Source organism: Pelobates fuscus, chromosome 9 (assembly GCF_036172605.1).
Source record: "Pelobates fuscus isolate aPelFus1 chromosome 9, aPelFus1.pri, whole genome shotgun sequence".
Lineage (NCBI taxonomy): Eukaryota > Metazoa > Chordata > Amphibia > Anura > Pelobatidae > Pelobates > Pelobates fuscus.
The window spans coordinates 77,262,791-77,286,190 of record NC_086325.1 but is presented as its reverse complement, the minus strand read 5'-3'; positions in this window follow the sequence as shown (position 1 = coordinate 77,286,190).

Sequence of the window (23,400 nt, the reverse complement as noted above, 5' to 3'; positions counted from 1 at the left end):
CTTAATTTCCACAAAGCACTACCCACCCTGGTTCCTTTGAATTTTATAGCATGCTTTTCAAGCTGTTTCGCATCAAACTAATTCACCTCCTCAGTCCTTGACATGTTACCAGTAGCTGTGATTATACATTCATTTATCTCTGCTACCTCATATTAGCTCCACATTTTAATCTTTAGATTGTAAGCTCATGGGCTATCTAGCAAAGTACTCTATGTAAAATAGCTTCAGGGGCTAAATGTTTGTTCACATCCAGGGCCCTCTTTACCTTTTGTATTGGTCTGCTTACATTGTACTGTCTTTTTCTCCAATTGTACAGAGCTGCGGAATATGTATAAATGTCAGTAATAATAACAACAGAGCAACTGATTGCAGACATCAATAATATAGTAACAAATCACTACACATTTAGGTTCTTAGACAGCACACTCCACCAGTACAAAAATAAGTGGCTATGACAAAAAAAAGTTCAATATCTCCAAGGATTTAATAGTTTAAACTCTGTTCCAGTAAGCTCACACTCTTCTACCACAGTAATCATCTGCCTAGCAACCAGTTCTACAAACTTACATACAAGACTATTTCCTAATTATACGTGGCACTGTATAATTTCCAAAGACAGGTATCGAACCCCTATCACAATCTTTCTAAAACCTGATAACTAACATAGTTATTTATTAATATTATTTGTCTAGAAACATGCCCTTACTAAAAAAAAAAATACAAATTCACAGTGGAATGGATCCTATATTACTGTGATATAGGAAATCCCAGAAAGTCAGGACTGGCACCACAAAGCCATCAAAACTGATAAAGATAAACTAAACGTGTACAGTATATATTATCCAAACAATGTACAATGCAGTGACACAAAACTATCTAAACACAGATAAACTAAACTATAGCAAATAATTTGCCTTAATTTGCTAATATGTGTGTTAATTTACTGTACTGAAAAATGAATCTATCATGCTGTCTGCTAGAAAAAAGTTTAAGTATATATGTACAAACATGATAAACTGCTTCTGTAATGTGTATGTTTTTACATTTCAAACTAAACAGCATCGCTGGAGACAACACATGCTTTACCGTGGGTGTCCAAGTATAAATAGGGAGAGTACCCACTGGGCAGATGCATGCAATACAAGTCCTTACTGACTGTATGCAAGTTTGCAGCACCATTCATCAAACCAAACTTTACAGCCATCCCATTTACACACTAGTTGTTGAGTGGCACTGGTGATGGTCGTTGAAATACATGACTCATAAATCCCTGCCCATTTCATCTAAAAACTACTGATGGGCCATGATATGCTAATTCCTAGTAAGGATAGTGCTCACTGATATTTGTCTTTTTAATATATTTTTATAGTGCATTAAAAATGGTCTTCAACTATAGCATAGAGTGTTTTTGACAATGAAGTTGGCATGCACTATGCACCAAATTGAATGCGATTACAGATTATCAATGTCATGAGATATTTTTATCTAAGAAATCAATGCGCAATAACAAACATTCAAAACTTTGGGTAATGAAATATGTAGACATACTGACTATTTCAACTACTGTCAACTATTTAGATCTGTTATTATAACATTGTTTCTAAAATTCATTTCTAATTTCCGGTAAATACCTTTATATTTGCAATGTACATCTTCCTAAGAGTGGTGGGAGGGGGAATCTGGACCAGAAAGTAGCTACCTCTTCTCTGGCAAAGAAGGATATAGAAATTGATCTATTAGCAACTTGACTTTCCCACAAGGCAAACAAATATCAGTCAGAAACAGAATAATCTTGGTGAAAGCAACACAATGCAAATCACCATCCGTGAGGCTTTAGGCAATTAATTTTGAACAACTCATCACTTTTAAACACTAAAGTTGCTTTCTACTGCATAATCAACGGCAGCCACCAGCTGTTATAAATTAATGTTTGCCAAATTCGTTATTCATCCAGAGGCAATGTGGTGATAACTGCGTTAACGGTTAGACGTGCTTCACTACGGAGATGCATCAAACATAAAATGCACAGCAAAAAGGTTAAATAATATTAGTGGAATATTTGATTTTATTTATTTCAATCCTCTCACATCTTATTATGCCAAAGAGATTTCGCAAACCTCGGTAACACTGTAGAACTGTGATATTGAATTTCTGCTCTAAAACCATTTCTGTGTACACTAAATATTTTTAAGGTTTGGTTGCCAAATGAGTCAGCAAACACAAGTGTTTTGTTATCGATATCTAGTTGCAGGAATGGGAACCATTTGAGAATTCAAGTCCATCTAATTAGATTCCTTACATCGTTACAGATTTCTGTGAGAATGATCTGCTTTCTTTTATAAGCATCACATAAAAGATAAGCTATATACAACAATCCGTTAAATTCACAGCTTATTTTATGTGATGCTCATAAAAAATGCACATAGTTCTCACACAAATCTGTTGAAACAAAGGAAGGTGAAGAGTGATGCAGTTGCCTGCAAAGCATTAAAATTAATTACTTGACTGCTGACTCCCTTCCCAATAAGTAACGCAACATCATGTTAAATGGGCAAGGGCAACGGCCACAGCTTTATTTAAATCAGGACAACCAAATAATGTCAGCTGCTGGTTTTACCCAGCAGACAGGTACACTTTAAACTTCTTCCAGAGCCTCTTCAGCCTGTCCCTTGTCATCAACCAAATTCAGGCTCTGACTCCCCAAGCCCGACTGGGCATTATTAATTTACCAAACTTGCTGGCACAAGAAACCCGCAGCTGTGACAAAATAATTTTTTATTTATTTTTACATTAAAAAAAACAACACAACACAAAACAACAATTCCAGAACAGAACAACTGGGGAGGGTGGGTGGGGAAAGACACTGCCAGGCTCCCTCAGCTGTGTTCACCAGTATTCTAAACATTTTCCAGAATTCCCTGCTTCCAACTGTATCCATTTGGTTGTTATGCCAACATCCTCTCCATATGCTATTCAAAACATAAATCACCTTTCCAGGAGTAGGAGAAGTGCTGCTCGGCGGTCCTATGCCATAAGGCTGGGCTTTTGCGACATGCCGGTGGACACGGGCCGCAGCGGATCCACACTATAATGCAACCCCACTTCTGTCCACAGTGGTAGCGACATCGACGTGAGGGTGACATCATGCAGAGGATGCACACGCACGTTTTGGGGTCAAAGGCCAGGTACAGCCAATCGGATTCACAAGATGGATATTTAAACTCACTAATTTCTTCTACTCATTGCCTTGTCTTGGTTTCCCTTTGCTGGTTATCCAAGAGTGTGTTTCTGATAGGGTTTCTTTGGTTATTGACTTTGGCTTTGTTCTGACTTCCCTGCATTCTGGTATCCCTGACTATTGGCTATTCCTTGCAACTGTGTTTCACTCTGTGTTCCTGACCTCGGCTAGTATGTCGACTATTCTCGGGTACGTTAAGTCTGGCCATTTTAAGTTCCGGTTAGACGTTATCCTTATACCTAAGTGTTATACTAATACTGCGTGTTGGATCAATTGTAATCCTGACACTCCCTTGATGCTTTGTTAGGCTCCAGTCTCCATGCATTGTCAGATTTGTAGCTCTAGGTCAATGTAGGCACATTCCAGCCACCACAAGTTTAATATATACGCCCATTTTCTCTGATATTTGGTCACACAATTATATTTTATTATTAAAATTAAGCTGTTCTTTCTCTGAAATTTACACTTTAACAAACACTCAAAATCAACTATAGCTTGTGTTAACCTTTTTTTCATGTAATGCTAACATTTTTTATTCATATTAATATTATATTAATGAACACCCCAAAAGATAGATTTTTTATTTTTATTTTTACAAAATTTGTATGAATACTACAAATTAAAATATTCATGCATTTAATGCTACATTTTTTATTGGGAGGTTTAATCTAAAAACAGCTTGAAAAAGTGGCAAATCTGCTGTCTGCAACCTTTGCAAGCCCTCCCCTTCTCCCCAGCACAAACTCTCTGTGGCTGTCCAATCATAGACCTCCCAGTGCTGTTCAATGAGGAGTCTTTGAGAGGCAAATGCTCTGGGAAATTACTGCCTCTTGAGTTTAGCTCTACTGAGCTAACCAGCCAGGAAGTAACAGAACAGGTTGTCTGATGGACAGCCAGTAGGCTTAACACGGCTCATTTATAAATGTGCCAATTTCTATTGAAATGTCCTTTTTTTTTGTAAAATAAAAAAAGAGGAGACACTCTTCACATACAAAGTACTTCAAGCAAACTAAATCACTTTAGGTGTATGGAGTGTATTTAGCAAATTTCGTCACAATCCATTTTAGTCCAGGCAAAGCTAGATTAAACCCTAAAAATAATTGTTTATTATAGTTGTTTCTCTTCTCTGTATGTAGTGATGTCGCGAACATAAAATTTTCGGTTCGCAAATGGCGAACGCGAACTTCCGCAAACGTTCGCGAACCGGGCGAACCGCCATAGACTTCAATGGGCAGGCGAATTTTAAAACCCACAGGGACTCTTTCTGGCCACAATAGTGATGGAAAAGTTGTTTCAAGGGGACTAACACCTGGACTGTGGCATGCCGGAGGGGGAACCATGGCAAAACTCCCATGGAAAATTACACAGTTGATGCAGAGTCTGGTTTTAATCCATAAAGGCCAGAAATCACCTAACATTCCTAAATCACAATGAATATGGATTGACACCTGACATATGACATATTGACACCTTGACATATGGATTGACACCTGTCCTCAGAGACCCTGATACACACTGACACAGAGTAGAATAGGGACTGTTCCCCCTACATAGGGTCACTTGGCAGATATGGATTGACACCTGTCCTCAGGGACCCTGATACACACTGACACAGAGCAGAATAGGGACTATTCCCCCTACATAGGGTCACTTGGCAGATATGGATTGACACCTGTCCTCAGAGACCCTGATACACACTGACACAGAGCAGAATAGGGACTATTCCCCCTACATAGGGTCACTTGGCAGATATGGATTGACACCTGTCCTCAGGGACCCTGATACACACTGACACAGAGCAGAATAGGGACTGTTCCCCCTACATAGGGTCACTTGGCAGATATGGATTGACACCTGTCCTCAGAGACCCTGATACACACTGACACAGAGCAGAATAGGGACTGTTTCCCCTACATAGGGTCACTTGGCAGATATGGGTTGACACCTGTACTCAGGGACCCTGATACACACTGACACAGAGCAGAATAGGGACTGTTCCTCCTACATAGGGTCACTTGGCAGATATGGATTGACACCTGTCCTCAGAGACCCTGATACACACTGACACAGAGCAGAATAGGGACTGTTCCCTCTAAATACGGTCACTTGGCAGATATGGATTGACACCTGTCCTCAGGGACCCTGATACACACTGACACAGAGCAGAATAGGGACTGTTCCTCCTACATAGGGTCACCATTTTTAGCCCAAGGCAGCTCATCTCATCAGGCCTTTTTTAGTCGAATGTATCGCCCACTGTCAGTCCCTTCGGGATCCATCCCTCATTCATCTTAATAAAGGTGAGGTAATCTAGACTTTTTTGACCTAGGCGACTTCTCTTCTCAGTGACAATACCTCCTGCTGCACTGAAGGTCCTTTCTGACAGGACACTTGAAGCGGGGCAGGTCAGACCTTCTATCGCAAATTGGGATAGCTCAGGCCACAGGTTAAGCCTGCACACCCAGTAGTCAAGGGGTTCATCACTCCTCAGAGTGTCGATATCTGCAGTTAAGGAGAGGTAGTCTGCTACCTGTCGGTCGAGTCGTTCTCTGAGGATGGATCCCGAAGGGCTGTGGCGATGCATGTCCTCCATCAACAACACATCTTTAAAGTGTCCTGTCCTTGACGGCGTGGTCGTGGGAGGAGGAGGATTACTTTCACCTCTTCCCCTGTTAGATTCCCGTTGTGCTGTGACATCACCCTTATACGCTATGTAAAGCATACTTTTTAATTTATTTAGCAAATGCTGCATCCTTTCCGACTTGTTGTAATTTGGTAACATTTCAGCCACTTTCTGCTTATACCGGGGGTCTAGTAGCATGGACACCCATTACAGGTCGTTCTCCTTCAGCCTTTTTATACGAGGGTCCCTCAACAGGCACGACAGCATTAAAGACCCCATTTGCACAAGGTTGGATGCTGAGCTACTCATTTCCCGTTCCTCCTCCTCAGTGATCTAAATGAAGGTATGTTCTTCCCCCCAGCCATGTACAACACCACGGGTACCAGATAGGTGACAACAAGCACCCTGGGATGCCTGTTGTGGTTGGTCTTCCTCCTCCTCCTCAAAGCCACATTCCTCCTCTGACTCCTCTTCCTCACAATCCTCTTCCAGCGTTGCCGCAGGTCCAGCAAGCGATGCTGATAAGGCTGTTTCTGGTGGTGATGGTGACCACAACTCTTCCTCTTCACGCTCATCTATGGCCTGATCCAGCACTCTTCGCAGGGCACGCTCCAGGAAGAAAACAAATGGTATGATGTCGCTGATGGTGTCTTCGGTGTGACTGACTAGGTTTGTCACCTCCTCAAAAGGACGCATGAGCCTACAGGCATTGCGCATGAGCGTCCAGTAACGTGGCAAAAAAATTCCCAGCTCCCCAGAGGCTGTCGTAGCAACCCGGTCATAGAAATATTAATTAACGGCTTTTTCTTGTTGGAGCAGGCGGTCGAACATTAGGAGTGTTGAATTCCAACGTGTCGGGCTGTCGCAAATCAAGCACCTCACTGGTATGTTGTTTCGCCGCTGGATATCTGCAAAGTGCACCATGGCCGTGTAGGAACGCCTGAAATGGCCACACACCTTCCTGGCCTGCTTCAGGATGTCCTGTAAGCCTGTGTACTTATGCACAAAGCGTTGTACGATCAGATTACACACATGTGCCATGCACGGCACATGTGTCAACTTGCCCAACTTCAATGCCGCCAACAAATTTGTTCCGTTGTCACAAACCACTTTGCCGATATCCAGTTGCTGCGGAGTCAGCCACTTTTCCACCTGTGTGTTCAGGGTGGACAGGAGTGCTTGTCCGGTGTGACTCTCTGCTTTCAAGCAAGTCAAACCCAAGACGGCGTGACACTGCCGTATCCGGGATGTGGAATAGTACCTGGGGAGCTGTGGGGAGTGCTGTTGATGTGGAGCAAGACGCAGCAGCAGAAGAGGACTCAGCCGAGGAGGTTATGGAAGAGGATGGAGTAGGAGGAGTAGAGGAGGTGGCAGCATGCCTGCCTGCAAGTCGTGGCGGTGTCACCAACTCCTCTGCAAAGCCACGCATTCCATGCTTGGCAGCCGTCAGCAGGTTTACCCAATGTGCATTGTAGGTGATATACCTGCCCTGACCATGCTTTGCAGACCAGGTATCAGTGGTCAGATGGACCCTTGCCCCAACACTGTGTGCCAGACATGCCATTACTTACTTTTGCACAATCGAGTACAGGTTGGGGATTGCCTTTTGTGAAAATAAATTTCGTCTGGGTACCTTCCACTGCGGTGTCCCAGTAGCCACAAATTTTTTGAACGCCTCAGACTCCACCAGCTTGTATGGTAAAAGCTGGCGGGCTAATAGTTCAGACAAGCCAGCTGTCAGATGCTGGGCAAGGGGGTGACTTTCTGACATTGGCATCTTACGCTCAAACATGTCCTTGACAGACACCTGACTGTGGGCAGATGAGCGGGAACTGCTCAAGGCGAGAGATGGAGTTGCGGATGGTTGAGAGGGGGCAAGGAGGACAGCAGTGGTTGACGTGGCTGAAGATGCTCGACCAGGAGGAGGATGGCGGCTTTGAGTTTGTGCGCTGCTTGTACTCATGTGTTGATCCCATAGGCTTTGTGATGTGCGATCATGTGCCTACGCAAAGCAGTTGTACCTAGGTGGGTGTTGGACTTCCCACGACTCAGTTTCTTTTGGCACAGGTTGCAAATGGCATCGCTGTTGTCAGAGGCAGACACACAAAAAAAATGCCACACTGCTGAACTCTTCAATGACGGCATTCTGGTGGTGGACACAGCATGCGTTGATTGGCGTGCTGTCGGGCTGACCCTGGGTGCCAATGCATGCTGTCTGACTGTGCCACTCGTCTCCTCCTCCTCTCTGTCTCCCCATCTGAAATTTCGCCCTGTCCTTCTTCTTGCCGAGCGGGCACCCACGTGACATCCATGGATGCATCGTCATCATCAACCACTTCACTTGTATCTGACAACTCAGCAAAGGAAGCAGCAGCGGGTACAACATCATCATCATCACACCGTACGTCTATGTGTGTAATGCTGCCTGACTGAGACATATCCCTGTTATCTACATCCTCTGGCAATAATGGTTGCGCATCACTCATTTCTTCAAACGGATGTGTAAATAACTCCTCTGACAGATAAAGTGAAGCGGCTGTGGTGTTAGTGTTGGTGGTGGCGGCAGGTGGGTGAGTGGTATCTTGAGAGGTGCCCGAAGCTAAGCTGGAGGAGGATGGTGCGTCAAGGTTCCGAGCGGAAGCTGTAGAAGATTGGGTGTCCTGTGTTAGCCAGTCAACTATGTCCTCAGAACTTTTCCAGTTCAGGGTATGTGGCCTCTGAAAATTGGGCATTATTCTAGGGCAAAAGGAAATCACAGCCCCACGACCACGACGGCCCTTGCGGGGTGGCCTTCCTCTGCCTGTCATTTTTTTTGGGATTAGTGGTACTATGCGTGCAAGCTACTGTGAGACCAGATATGAGTGGCAATGTGCACTGGCAGAGGTTGGCAATGTACATGCTGTAGGCCTGACACCCGCTTGAAGACAACTAACTGCTATTCAATCTATAACAGTGAAAAAAGTTTTTTGGTTTTAAATGCACGCTATTGTGACACCAGATATTAGTGGCAATGTGCACTTGCAGAGGTTGGCAGAGTACACGCTGTTGGCCTGACACACCCGCTTGAAGACAAGTAACCGCTATTCAATCTATAACAGTGAAAAAAGTTTTTTGGTTTTAAATGCATGCTATTGTGACACCAGATATGAGTGGCAATGTGCACTGGCAGAGGTTGGCAGAGTACACGCTGCAGGCCTGACACCTGCTTGAAGACAACTAACTGCTATTCAATCTATAACAGTGGAAAAAGTTTTTTGGTTTTAAATGCACGCTATTGTGACACCAGATATGAGTGGCAATGTGCACTGGCAGAGGTTGGCAGAGTACACGCTGTTGGCCTGACACACAGACGCTTGCAGACAACTAACTGCTATTCAATCTATTACAGTGAAAAACATTTTTTTGTTTTTAAATGCATGCTATTGTGACACCAGATATGAGTGACACTGTGCACTGGCAGAGGTTGGCAGAGTACACACTGTAGGCCTGACACACAGACACTTGCAGACAACTAACTGCTATTCAATCTATTACAGTGAATTTTAAATGCAAGCTATTGTGACACCAGATATGAGTGGTGGCACTGGGCAAGTGGGCACAGTATCCACTGTGAGCCTGACACAGAAGCTGGCAGGCAGGCAGGCAACTGCAATTAGATTACACAAAAAAAAAGCAGACTGATGTTCTAGCCCTAAAAAGGGCTTTTTGGGGGTGCTGTCCTTACAGCAGAGATCAGATGAGTCCTTCAGGACTGTAGTGGACACTGAATACACTAGCCTTGCTATACATTTCCCTATCAAATGAGCAGCAGCTACACTTTCCCTCCTCTATATAAGAATGCAGCTTCAGAATGAATCTAAAATGGATGCTGTACAGGAGGTGGGAGGGTCTGGAAGGGAGGGTCTGCTACTGATTGGCTGGAATGTGTCTGCTGACTGTGAGGCACAGGGTCAAAGTTTAGTCAATGATGACGAATAGGGGCGGATCGAACCGCGCATGTGTTCACCCGCCGTTGCGAACGCGAACACGCTATGTTCGCCAGGAACTATTCGCCAGCGAACAGTTCGGTACATCACTATCTGTATGCTTTTTCCTTACTGGCTGCCTCTTGCAAATGATAGAGCTTATAACAATGACTGACAGGGAATTAAAAAGGAGGGGCCCAGTGGAAAGTCCAAGAGGTATGACTTTCTACATTTAAAGTAATACTACAGCATTAGGAATGCAAATATATTTTGGGAGAGTGTTCCTCTACCACACTCCCTCCCCCTGTGAAGATTTACTCACCTTACATCTCGTGGCGCGCTATTCTCCATGCCAAAGCTCCACCCCCTTGACTGAGCTCATCAATCATTATCATCTCAGCCAGTCTAATGCTTTGCCAGAGGAAAATGCCACGCTGCACCAATCAAATGGTGTCTATGAGACCATCTAATTGAAATAGACGTGTATTACTTGGCTATTTTGGCAGAATCTTCTTTAGCAGCTGTCAGTGCAACATCCACTAGAGGCATTTTAACCTTGTCTTAAAAACATTGTTGTTCCTATTAAACACCAATGTTTTCAGTTGCAGATTTAAAACAACAGGTGCATACACTGGCAGAACTATTGTGGTCGCAGGTGTCGCAGCTGCAACCAGGCCCGTCACTCTATGAGGCCCAGCCGCCCTGCGGACCCATGTGACCGGGTGCCCACCACCATGTGTTGCGGCCCCCACTGTGTAACCACCAGGGCCGCATTGAAGGGGTCCATCGGGTGGCCCATGCTATTAGGGCCACTCGATTGCAATGAATGTCCAGGGGGCCCCCGGTCAGTGCTGCAACCCTTTAATAGCGTGACACAGCCCCCTGTGATGATGTCAGATTCTGGTAGGAAGTGACTGCCCCAGTCACTCCTCTCAGCTATCAGAGAGAGCCGCGTGGGAGAAAGGAGAGGGAGTCAGAGTGTAACTCTGACTCACATCAGCCTGAGCCACCACTGGGCCCCAGGGAAAGTCACCCTCCTGCACTTAAAAGGTAGGAAACAGGAGTTGTGTGTGTGTGTTAGTGTATGTAATTATGTGTCTCTATATGTGTTTGTGTTTATTTGTTTGTTTGTGTATGTGTGTGTATCAGTATGTATGTGTGCCTGTATGTATGTGTGTGTGTCTATATGTGTATCTGTGTGTCTGCATGTGTATCTGTTTGCATGTGTATCTGTTTATCTGCATGTGTGTGTGGGGAGGAGTTGGACTTCTTGGGGAGGGGAGAAGTAGACCTATGGGGGTTAGCCCTATGGGGGGGGGGCCAGGGCAATTTTTGCACCGGGGCCCCTTGGTTTGTAGTTATGCCTTTCTTTGAGATGAAGTAGTCTAGGTGCCTGTAGTGTCCCTTTAATTGTATTTTTCACAAATCACAAATGCATTTTGTTAAATATAGGAATAAGTTAACATAATATTAAAATGTGCTGAGCCTTTAAAACAAAATGGTTGTTAGTAACTACATCCTACATTCCCTACAGCAACTGTGGATCTGTGGTGCTACAGATGTTGTTTAATGATGATGTTTGCTGCAGTCCAACGACAGCTGGGGAGTCACAGATTGAGCACACATTCCTTATAGACGAAGGAATATACTTCAGTAAAAGACAATAATTATGCAAAAATGGTGCTTCCCCCCTCCCCCTTTCAACAGCAAACATATGCAGATGCTTCAGATCCTGTGTTAATACTGACTTACAGGTGCAGTTTCTATTCCATGGCTCTTATTAACTTGAATTATAACACTCGGAGAGTCATATAGGTGAGGTGTTTATTACCGACCACATTAGTACACACGTATATTTTCATGATCTGTGTAAATGGTAAAATGAAAGTGTAAATGGTTAAATTGAAAAAGACTTTTTAAAGCAAAATGTGCTTTGGATTTTATCTGGTTTTCTAAAAAAAAAACCATGAAAATGTTCTTTAAAGTTCACATGAGGTGCGATGTAATGTAAAGCTACTAAGCTTAGTGTGAATTTTATGGTTATTCAGGGCAGTTAGGCCTTTTGAGAGTTCCATCTTGCATAATGCTTAAGAATGAGGTCGGATAAAACCAGGGAATTACATTCCATGTTTTTATGAGTTCATAAATTGCAGTGAGAATGGACTAAAGTATTAATGGCCATCTGCATCTACACTGTTCTCTTCCTTAGAATTATTGAAGAAAACAGGGGTTTATTTACCAAATAGAGCGAATATGTGACTTAGTAGCTGACCCGTGAGGTTTAGATAAAAAAAGTAGTTAGGTAAAAAAGAATTCTGATTAAATAGAGATTTTCTTTTTTTCTTATTCAGCTATTATGTGCTATTGCTAAATGGGTCAGCACAAATGAGCATTTAGTGAATGTAACCCGCAAGTTCACAAACTAAATGTGCTAAATTAAATTATTAAGAATATTTACCAAACGCATTCAATGATTTGATATTTATGGTATGTTAACCTTTATAGGTATATATTTAATATTGTTGGATAGGCTTTAGAAATCACTTAACATCATTGGAAAAACTTTTTTTTTTAAATTATTAAAAACATATTAAAATTTCCAAAAAATATATCATATATGGAAACATATATTCATATATAAATATGCTGCAAAATGTTTATATTTTTTAATTATATTAATTAATTGTAAGAGTTAAAAAAAAAAAAAACATTACATTATTTGGGAAGCTTATCCATGAATTTTAAATTGAAACAATAGTGAGGCTCAACAAGTACTGCTGCATACATGTAGCAAAATGACAGGTGCTTTGCGCAGCCTTTGTGCAAATGTAATATTTCAATTAGAGACAAGCTTCACAGATTCAACCCTCTTTTCGCACCTAATGCACAGCTGTTTTGGTGTTCTGGAAACTTGGCAACTTTGACATGAATTCTTATTCTAGTTTGCTGGTCCAATTCACTGGATGCCCTTCGTTTGCTGCTTTCACTGAGGCTTAGATTACTTTTCGAGGTCTGATGGCTCATTATTCTCACAGATTCCTCTGTATTGTGACTACTTGAAGCTTAACTAATCCTTGGGGATCAATTACTCCTTGTCTGGGTTAGTAGCAGAGCGCAGTATACCATGACATGCATTGCAGGGAAGCACTGTTTCAAAGATAACAAGTTGACATTGCTAATAAAGCAATAACATCAACCTAACAGTTTCCCCTCGTCTTAAAATTGGGGTTGATTTAATAAACAAACGTTGCAAGTTGTTTTCATTACCTAATATCACATACTGTAGCAAAATAGCATATGATAGACGTGTGCAGAGCAAAAAAATACTGTTTGGCCTAATCAATAAAAAAAAAAATCCTGTGTCGACTTTGTCCATGTTGCATTTCGGTCCACACAAATCTAACCCATGCAATTGTTTCATGAAAAACAAAAGTGTGCAAACATAGGACCCCTGGGTCTGAAACACATTAAGCTTTGGCTTCCCCATGAGGTGCAGTTCCTCATGCCAATGTTATTCATACTAATAAATGGTTTGTTCGATTTTTTTTGCGGTAACCGGCCCAGTGTTTCTTTGTCTTCTACTTGGCCGTAGTTTGGCGAGCATCTGCCATTTTTAATTGTTAATTGAGTGCCTCCAATACATCTCTTTTTCTCCTTCTTTTATTCACTCTTTTGGTCACTTCTCACTTAATCTCTAAATAAAATTAACAGCTCTCCCTTAACCATCAATCATCTTTTTTTCCCATTAATCATCTCTTTTTTTGGTGCCTTCAAACTGCAACACCATTTTGTAAATAGCAAATGGCTCATTCTCCAAACAGAAACGTACACTAATGGTATCTCAGGAGAGATACAGTGTGCCATTAGTAAATTATTATTTTGAGGTAATTTTGCTGCAACACCAACTTGAGCCAACCAAGCTCTAGTAAATCAAGTATTTTGGTAAATATGGATATGTAAACCAGTTTCCCAAATGCTAAAATATAAAATGACCAACAACATGTAGCATATTTTGCTTCTAATAATACAAAAAAGTGATATAACATTCTGCAGATGACTGGTCAGAATTCTTGAACAGCTACTGTCATTTGCATGTGCTTCACAAACCGGCATACGACTTCACCTTTATGAAGGTCAGTCAATATCTATGTCAATAAATAATGTTTTATCTTAAAATAAGGTTCATTATCAAGACTAATTAAGGGATAACAAAACAGTCCCAGTGCTTACTTTCATCTATAAAGTCTCATTCATGACAAGGCAATCTCTGGTAGAGTGAAGTTGAAAATTAATCAGTGAAAGAAATTTTATTCACAGTTTGAGGTTGATTACTATATAGACATTCAGGCACATGGATACAGGCAACTATGAAATATTAACTATCAATTTCGGGAAGCAGCACTTGATGTCTCTGTGAGGAGGTGCAAAACAGTGGTAAAGTCTCGGAAAACATTACATGACACGACGTATAAGAAAAAACTATAATTAAAATTGAAATCGAAAATTGACCGTTTCACACACAATAAAAAAAATGTTTTTACAGATACAATTTTACTTTTTGTGCACTTCTTTTAACAATGGGTATGATCTGACAAAGACTCTGAAAATGATTCTCCATTTCTTTATAACCTGGATAACAAATACCACATGACTGACCTTTGGGTCATTTTGTGCAGAGATCTCTTTCCTCTTGATGAGAAGACAGGTTTAAAATGGCTCGCACAAGCCATTGACAGCAGTTAACAGGAAATCACTCTTGGTAACAAGTTTTGACAGTATACAACATATTTTCAATACATCCACATATAAATATATATACTTTTTTTGTTTATCAACTCAATATTTAGTATTTTAAATTGCATGTTGATTTTAGAAGCCAGATAAACATATCCAGTCGCAAATATTTCCAAAGTCTGTCAACCATAAAAATCTTAGTGGAACGCCCTAAGAAGTGACTTTTTTGTGTAAAACACACTAATCATTACTCCAACTTACTTATTCTCTCTTTGTTGTTTGTGATGTTCAAATTACAACCTTTAAAATAGGCAGAAAAAAACACAATGGTGCAGAACATTGTGTGATTATAAATGGATTAAAAAATGTCCATATAGTCACGCAAACATTTACCAGAGCTGATATACCTTACTCTGGTGGTATATGCCTTTTGGTCTGTCAGGCAACCACTCCTCCTTTTAGGAATCCAAAAAAGTTAATCAGTTTCTCAAATAGAAAAGAGATATATAATGGCGTAATATTGCTTTTGTATGTATGTGCAAATCAATACTCACAATTAGAGCCCTTCATTTGACTCAACATATGTGTTTTGTATAGTTTAGGACAATACCACCATTCTGGAACAGAAGAATCAGTGACAGCTTGCTTCAAAAAAAGTATACACTTTATTAAAACTTAAAACATATATCAACTATTAAAATTAATAAACTATAAGTATACCAGAAGTAAGACGCGTTTTGCCACGTTGGCTTCCTTAGTCAGATGTGCAGTATAATCTTTCATTCTCCCGTCCCCTTTTAAATATCACTCTTAATTTCAGCTGTGCTTGCGGCGCCCCCTCTACGTCACTGGGTGGAGTGTCCAAACCTCCCTCCTGCTTCATATTAGACCTCTCTTAGACACGATCTCACTTCATTTCTGGTTCCGCCGATGTTCATCTATGGGGAGGAAGTCCGTCTGCGAGCATGCATTCCACCATGTGCTCCACTTTCGATTGAGCATGTGTCTCATCATGCGTTCCACCTTTGTGGAGCATGCTCAATCCAGGTCCAGGTTATTTTTGTTTTATTTCCAAATTCTGTTTGTAACATACATACTATTTTATGTACTTTACAACCTACAGCTCAGAGTGTCCGAAAGGGGCTCTATAGTCACCCATACATATTGGTGTAAAGTGTAGGTTAAGTTACAGTTAGTTATGCTAGGTAAAGTTTTTGTTTTCCATCAATATTCTCTCTATTTTTTTTTTGTTTAGTTAAAGGACCACTCTAGGCACCCAGACCACTTCAGCTTAATGAAGTGGTCTGGGTGCCAGGTCCAGCTAGCTTTTACCCTTTTTTTTTATAAACATAGCAGTTTCAGAGAAACTGCTATGTTTATAATGAGGGTTAAGCCAGCCTCCAGAGCCTCTAGTGGCTGTCTCATTGACAGCCGCTAGAGGCGCTTGCGTGCTTCTCACTGTGAAAATCACAGTGAGAGCACGCAAGCGTTCATAGGAAAGCATTATGAATGCTTTCCTATGCGACCGGCTGAATGCGAGCGCGGCTCCTGCCGCGCATGCGCATTCAGCCGATGACGTCGCAAGGAAGAAGAGGAGGAAGAGGAAAGCTCCCCGCCCGGCGCTGGAGAAAGAGGTAAGTTTAACCCCTTCCTCCCCCCAGAGCCCGGCAGGAGTGGGTCCCTGAGGGTGGGGGCACTCTAGTGCCAGGAAAACGAGTGTGTTTTCCTGGCACTAGAGTGGTCCTTTAAGTTAGGATTTGCTCCATAAGCCCAGCATTTCTGTCCCTCCCTCCCAACCTACACTAATTACCTATAACACTATGGTACAGGATGTCATTGAATTAGAACTCCTGGAAACCTTTACCAAGGTCATTATTTGAGTCCTATGTAAGCTTAGCAGTGCTACAGAAAAGTAAACTGTCACTTCTCTGGAATTTATATTGTTGAATAAAAAATTTACATCATAATTCTGTTCTGAAAGATCTCAGTGGGCTAATGCATCATCAGTAGAATCTGTTCAACCCTTGAGTTGCAGGTTCAAATCCCGGCAGGCTTGACTCAGCTCTTCATTCTTCTGAGGTAGATAAAATGAGTACCATCAAATTGGGTAATAGTAACAACCCCTGGAGGTCGGGCTAAGGTAACAACCCCAGGACATACTTGAAAACCAGAGTAATCTACATGTACCTTTCCTGGTTAAATACTTTGTTGTTATTATTTCTTCTCTCTGTGTGCTTTCTCTATGCTGACTGTTGGGTACACAGGACAGAGAGTTTAACGATTGACTCGACAGAAAGTTAAGATAGAGGCACCCAGTGCAGGATAAAGAGTTATGGATTTCTAATTTAATTTTATTTTTTACATCTCACGAATACATATTTGTTACATATAGGGATAACTAAACATAGTATTAAAAATCCTTGGTAGTTATAGTTCCCCTTTAAGTGAAAATTATGATTTGTTAACAGTTCATTGTAGAAACTGCATATCTTGGGGACATGCAGTAAACACAGGAACTTGCAAATGCGAGTGTTATGATCTTATTTTGTAATATCTGTTTGTGTATATGAAATGCATTGTTTATTCATTATAAATAATGAGTCAGTTTAGCATAGAATGTCCATTTGCTTTAAAGTAAAGTAAAATATTCATTACTGAGAATGAGCTTCACTTACTTCCAGCACATTTCACATATTCTTTTGCAAGGTGGTCAGAATTTGAGATGAAACCTTGACTTGTATGAATTAACATCATAATGTATGTGAAGATGCTGAAGTTAAGTATTGGGGTTCAAGGCAGTGGTGTATCCTGGTTTTGTGCTGCCCTAGGCAGGACAAAACTCAGGCGTCCCCCCTTCCCCCCCCCGCGCCACCCCCACCCAACCTTTCCCCCCGCCCCGCATTCTAAATACACACACACACATTCACTGACAGATACGCATACACTAGCTAACAGAAACACACACTCGCTAACAGAAACACACACACACTAACAGACACACTCACACTCAGTAACAGACAAACACACTCACTAACAGACACACACTCACTAGCAGACACACACTCACTAACATACACACACTCACAGGCAAACACACACACTAACAGACACACACACACACACACACACAGACACTAACAGACACAGACACTAACAGACACACACAGACACTAACAGACACAGACACTAACAGACACAGACACTAACAGACACAAACACTAACAGACACAGACACACACTCACCCACCCACATTAACACATTTTTTAAATTTATTTTTAACACATTTTTTTTACATTTATTTTTAACACATTTTTTTTTATTTTTTTTTAACACTTTTTTTAAATTTATTATTAACACGTTTTTTTAAAAATTTATTTTTAACACATTTTTTTTTTATTTTTTTTTAATACATTTTTTTTATTTATTATTAACATGTTTTTTTTTTACATTTATTTTTAACACATTTTTTTAAAATTTAACACCCCCCTCCCCCAGCCTCCTTACCTTTGGGAATGGTGGGGGGGTGGGGGGTGTCTCTTCCTCCCTGGTGGTCCAGTGGCTGCTGGGCGATCGGGCGACACTGCCTGGCGGGCGGGCGGCCGGCGAGGGAGCACTTCCCCTGAGCTGTCTGCTCAGCTCCCTCACCAGCCACAGAGTGAGGCTGGGAGCCGGAATATGACGTCATATTCCGGCTCCGCCCCCCAGCCTCACTCTGCGGCTGGCGAGGGAGCTGAGCAGACAGCTCAGGGGAAGAGCTCCCTCGCCGGCCGCCCGCCCGCCAGCGCCGCCCGACCGCCGGCATGTCTGTTAGCCGCAAGGCTAACAAGACATTTGCCTTGGGCATTTGGGGGCGGCTTTTTTTGCCACCCCCTGGAAAATGCCGCCCAAGGCAAATGCCTTGTTTGCCTCGTGGCCAATACGCCCCTGGGCATAGGACCATGTGCACGGTGGGGCAAAAATAAGACTTCCAGGAAATTCCTGAACCCCTGAACCGATCTGGGTGATTTTTGGATATGTTGTTCACCCAGATCGGGGCTATCAGGGGATGTGACTTGTGGGGATATGTTGTATTTTGGGGTTTGTAAAAATGTATGGTTTTTTCTGCTTAGAGTTAAATGAGTTTGTCCATTGTCTTTGTTAATTATATCACAGGCAGAGGGGAGGGATTGTGTACACTGTATGGGAGTGACTGAATGTAAAACTATGTTTTTATTGACTTGTTGTTCCTGTGTCCCTCTAATGTACCAGTAAATTGTACGTAAAATCTGTCCTAAAATCAAAAATAGTTGCATTTCAATGTCAAGTGTATTAGATCAAGTAGTATAAGGTTAATGGGATAACTCACCATGCTAGCAGACTGTGAAAGAACCCTCTTTATGGCATTGATCCCATCCTGATGGGGAATCACTGTATACAGGCTGCTGATGTCCATGGTAACCAAAATCACGTCACGTCTTAATGGCATCAGCAACGGTTAGTCTTCCCTGCTTCTGTGCAGTGATAGAAGCAGGAAAGACACTGTCTGAAGCTAACTGTCTGTCTTCAAACACTGTCTGACCCAAGGTGCATGTATATGGTTAAAGGAGCCTGTCATATACTAACAATAAGAATGTTTTTTTCTCATTATTTTTTACATATGCCTGATTTAAAAAAACAATTTCCTTTCAAAACTTGATAAAAGGATTATTATATTTAAACAAAATGTTTGAGGTGACAGTTGTCCTTTAAAAATACATGTTTGTATTCCAAACATTAGAGTGTACGTCCAACAAGTAAGTGAAGCTGTACAGCATTGATCCATGTGTTGCAAACCCACAGGTTACCATGTTGTGGAGGACAGAAATATAATTAACAGGTACCCAATACGAGGTGAGTACAAAATTTATCACAGGTCGGAACTCGAGCAAATGCTTTATTCAGTTGTTTACAAACTTCCGCTGTTTCTATCCTCTTTAGTTGTCTGTGACTGTAGAAACAATCTCACAATTGCTCATACTATAACAACAAACAAGTTACTGATAGTTACGTCAATGACAGTTAATGGATGGCACCAGAATGATGCTGCTTAATTGGCCATTATTCCTCTTCAGTTGGATACAGAGTCACCTATTGTGATTGATTGCATTGCCTTCTCAATTTCGTCAGTTGGTTTAGGTCAATATTCTAGATCAATCATAGATTTTTGGCAAATCTTTCATTCTTATCATGCATGGTGTAGATTGGAAATAAGTATGCAACTGTTTGAAATTCTCATATTCTTGTTTATGAATGTTTTGTATCCCTTTGAGAAAGACACCATTACTATGATCTAGGGATTAGATATTCAAATTGGATCCTCCGAACTTTTATTTGTGATTTCCAGACTGCACAAAAGCCATTGTGCTAATTTAATATCATGCACGCCACCAAGCTGTGCTACTGAGCACCATGCAGCTCTCTATACTATTGAATTAAACAGCAATCAAGACAGTCACCTACAAATGTAAAATACTTGCTTATTATTCTAATTTGTACATTTGTTTTGTTGGTATTCATAAAGTATTCTAATTTTACACACTGCTGAATTTTGTTACTTTGCCCTGACATTAAAAAAAAAAAATAATAACTACAAACAGATACCGTCTTGCTATTAATCAGATGGTGAATCAGATATTTGGATTTTATGAGCATAGAAGTACTTGGTGCCAAATAGAGTGTAAATAGAGAGAAGTTTTTGTATTCTTAAAGTCCTGAGAGATATGAGAATAGCGACATTGCATAATTCAAGTCACTATGGTTTGCTTGGGTGTTGATGGTGGACTTTGGTGTTCATTGGGTGTTCATTTTCAAAAGATGGATTACATTTTACCCTGCAATTCCTTCTTTTGTTTGTTCATTTTATCATTTTACAAGGTGGAAGCTACCAGCTCACGTTTTACTTGTGAGGCCCTAAATAATAATGGGGCTGGACCTTTTGCCCCCCCCCCCTTCTTCCACCCATTGGCAAGGGTAATAAAACATGATTCTCTCCCACCTCCAAAAAAAAAAAAACCTACCAACCCCTGGGGGCAATAAACGAAATACCTGTAAAACAAATTAATAATTACCATTAGATAGAAACATAGAAACACAGAAACATAGAATGTGACAGCAGATAAGAACCATTTGGCCCATCTAGTCTGCCCAATTTTCTAAATACTTTCATTAGTCCCTGGCCTTATCTTATAGTTAGGATAGCCATATGCCTATCCCACGCATGCTTAAACTCCTTTACTGTGTTAACCTCTACCACTTCAGCTGGAAGGCTATTCCATGCATCCACTACCCTCTCTGTAAAGTAATATTCCTGATATTATTTTGAAACCTTTGCCCCTCTAATTTAAGGCTATGTCCTCTTGTTGTGGTAGTTATCGTTCTTTTAAATACAGTCTCCTCCTTTACTGTGTTGATTCCCTTTATGTATTTAAATGTTTCTATCATATCCCCCTTGTCTTGTCTTTCCTCCAAGCTATACATGTTAAGATCTTTTAACCTTTCCTGGTAAGTTTTATCCTGGAATCCATGAGAATATCCTTCTGGAAACAAGATGTCTTGTTTTTCTTCCAACTTCTTTTTTTTCGGCTCTAAAAGAAGGTAAAATAAAAATCCATATTATCATGTTGAACTATTAAAATAAAAAAAGAACGAGATCACAAAAAAAAAGCCTGAAAAAATAAAAATCTAGGCGAAAAAATAATCCATCTTCACCCAGCGAAGGATCCACGCAGACTAAGCTTGCAGGGCTGGGAAAGTCTTATAAAGATTCCAAAAGTCAACCAATCAGAGTGCTCTGACAGGTCAATCTTGAGACTGAGAAGTAAGTTTGACTGACAGGTGAGTTCAACGTCACATTATGGATTTTTATTTGGCCTCTTTTGTGCTGAAAAAGAAGCTGGGGAAAAAAAGAAGACATAATTGTAAAAATTTATTTTGTTATGTAACAGGTATGTAGTTTCCCCCTTCTCTTTATTATTAGGGTGAGGGGGAAGGTAGAGAATTTATTTTATTGGAGGTGACTATAGACTTGGGAACCCCTGGTCACCAGGGTGTGGGTAGCTAGGAGCTTGGGAACCCTTAGTCACGAGGGGAGGGAATAATTGTATTACTATCACAATGGGTGGGAGTTGGTGGGGAGAACAGGTCCACCACACATTATTTAGGGTCTCCATCTGCCACCAATGGGTGGGTCTGGGAAGGGACAATAGGTCTAACGCCCTACTTTATTATATAGGTCCCTGACCACTCTTATAGGTCCCGCCTGCAATTTATTTAAAAGCCCTCACTATCTTCCCATGATAAGTATAATAGCCCCCATTCACAGGTGGGGACATGGCGGGATGCTATGTTACCCCCAGTAAATTATTTAATTAGGTTCCCCATCAGGGGAGCCTGTGCCAGGTACCTATTTATTGGATGAGCGATTTGGCAGTCATAGCTGCACAGTCACTAGTCGTTTTTTACAACAGTGAGCAATGTAGGGGCAGGATAAAGTATTTAACCTCACTTATTTACTAAAACTAAGTATTTTTTACTTAGTATTAGTAAAGTTGTCTGAAAGACCAAAATTAGGAGAAGGAAAGGCTTTGCAGAATTTTGGTCTTTCAGCTTCTTAGTAGACAACTCGCTAATTCTTGTGGGATTGCCATAAGGATTCCAAAAGAGAGTTACCTATTAAACAGTTTTCGAATTTGGTACCCTAAAATATGGTAATTCCACAATCCTAGTTTAGGGAGTTATCCACTAAATGTCTGCAAGATGCGATCCACGACATGGATCAGAATTTCATTTATCCAAATTAAATTCCAAAACAAAAATAGGGCCACATTTCATTGGAAAACATATTTTAAAAAATGGACAAAAAAGTTTAGTTGCCATTAACCAAATGCATTTGAGATAAAAAACCTACAGATTTTATAAAACTCATTAGTCAGGATATAAAAATAACTAATTACCGTAATTACTCGAGTATAAGCCGACCCAAATATAAACCTAGATCCTAAAAAAATTATATTAATTGAATATTTATTTACAGTGTGTGTATATAATGAATGCAGTGTGTGTGTATGAATGCAGTGTGTGTATGAGTGCAGTGTGTGTATATGAGTGCAGTGTGTGTGTATGAGTGCAGTGTGTATGAGTGCAGTGTGTGCGTATGAATGCAGTGTGTGTGAGTGCAGTGTGTGTATATGAGTGCAGTGTGTGTGTATGAGTGCAGTGTGTATATGAATGCAGTATGTGTTTGTGTGTGTGTTGCAGAGCCTTGGTGGGGGGTGGGCATTTTTATTATTATTTTTTTAATTATTATTTTAATATTATTTTTTTGTTTATTAATATTTTTTTATTATTATTAATTTTTATTTTATTATTTTTTTTAAATATTATTTTATTATTATTATGATTTATATATATTTTTTTCGTCCCCCCTCCCTGCTTGATACATGGCAGGGAGGGGGGCTCTCACTCCCTGGTGGTCCAGTGGCATTGGCAGTTCAGTGGAGGGGGGCTGGCAGGAAGCACTTACCTCTCCTGCAGCTCCTGTCAGCTCCCTTCTCCTCCGCGCCGGTCCGGTCAGCTCCCCTGTCAGCTCACAGTGTAAGTCTCGCGAGAGCCGCCCTATGACCCCGTGGCTCTCGCAAGACTTACACTGTGAGCTGACAGGGGAGCTGACCGGACCGGCGCATAGGAGGAGGAGGGAGCTGACAGGAGCTGCAGGAGAGGTAAGTAAGAGCTCTCTGCAGCCCCCCTCTCACACAGCCCCATGTCTGTATTATGGCAATATAAATTGCCATAATACAGACACTGACTCGAGTATAAGATGAGT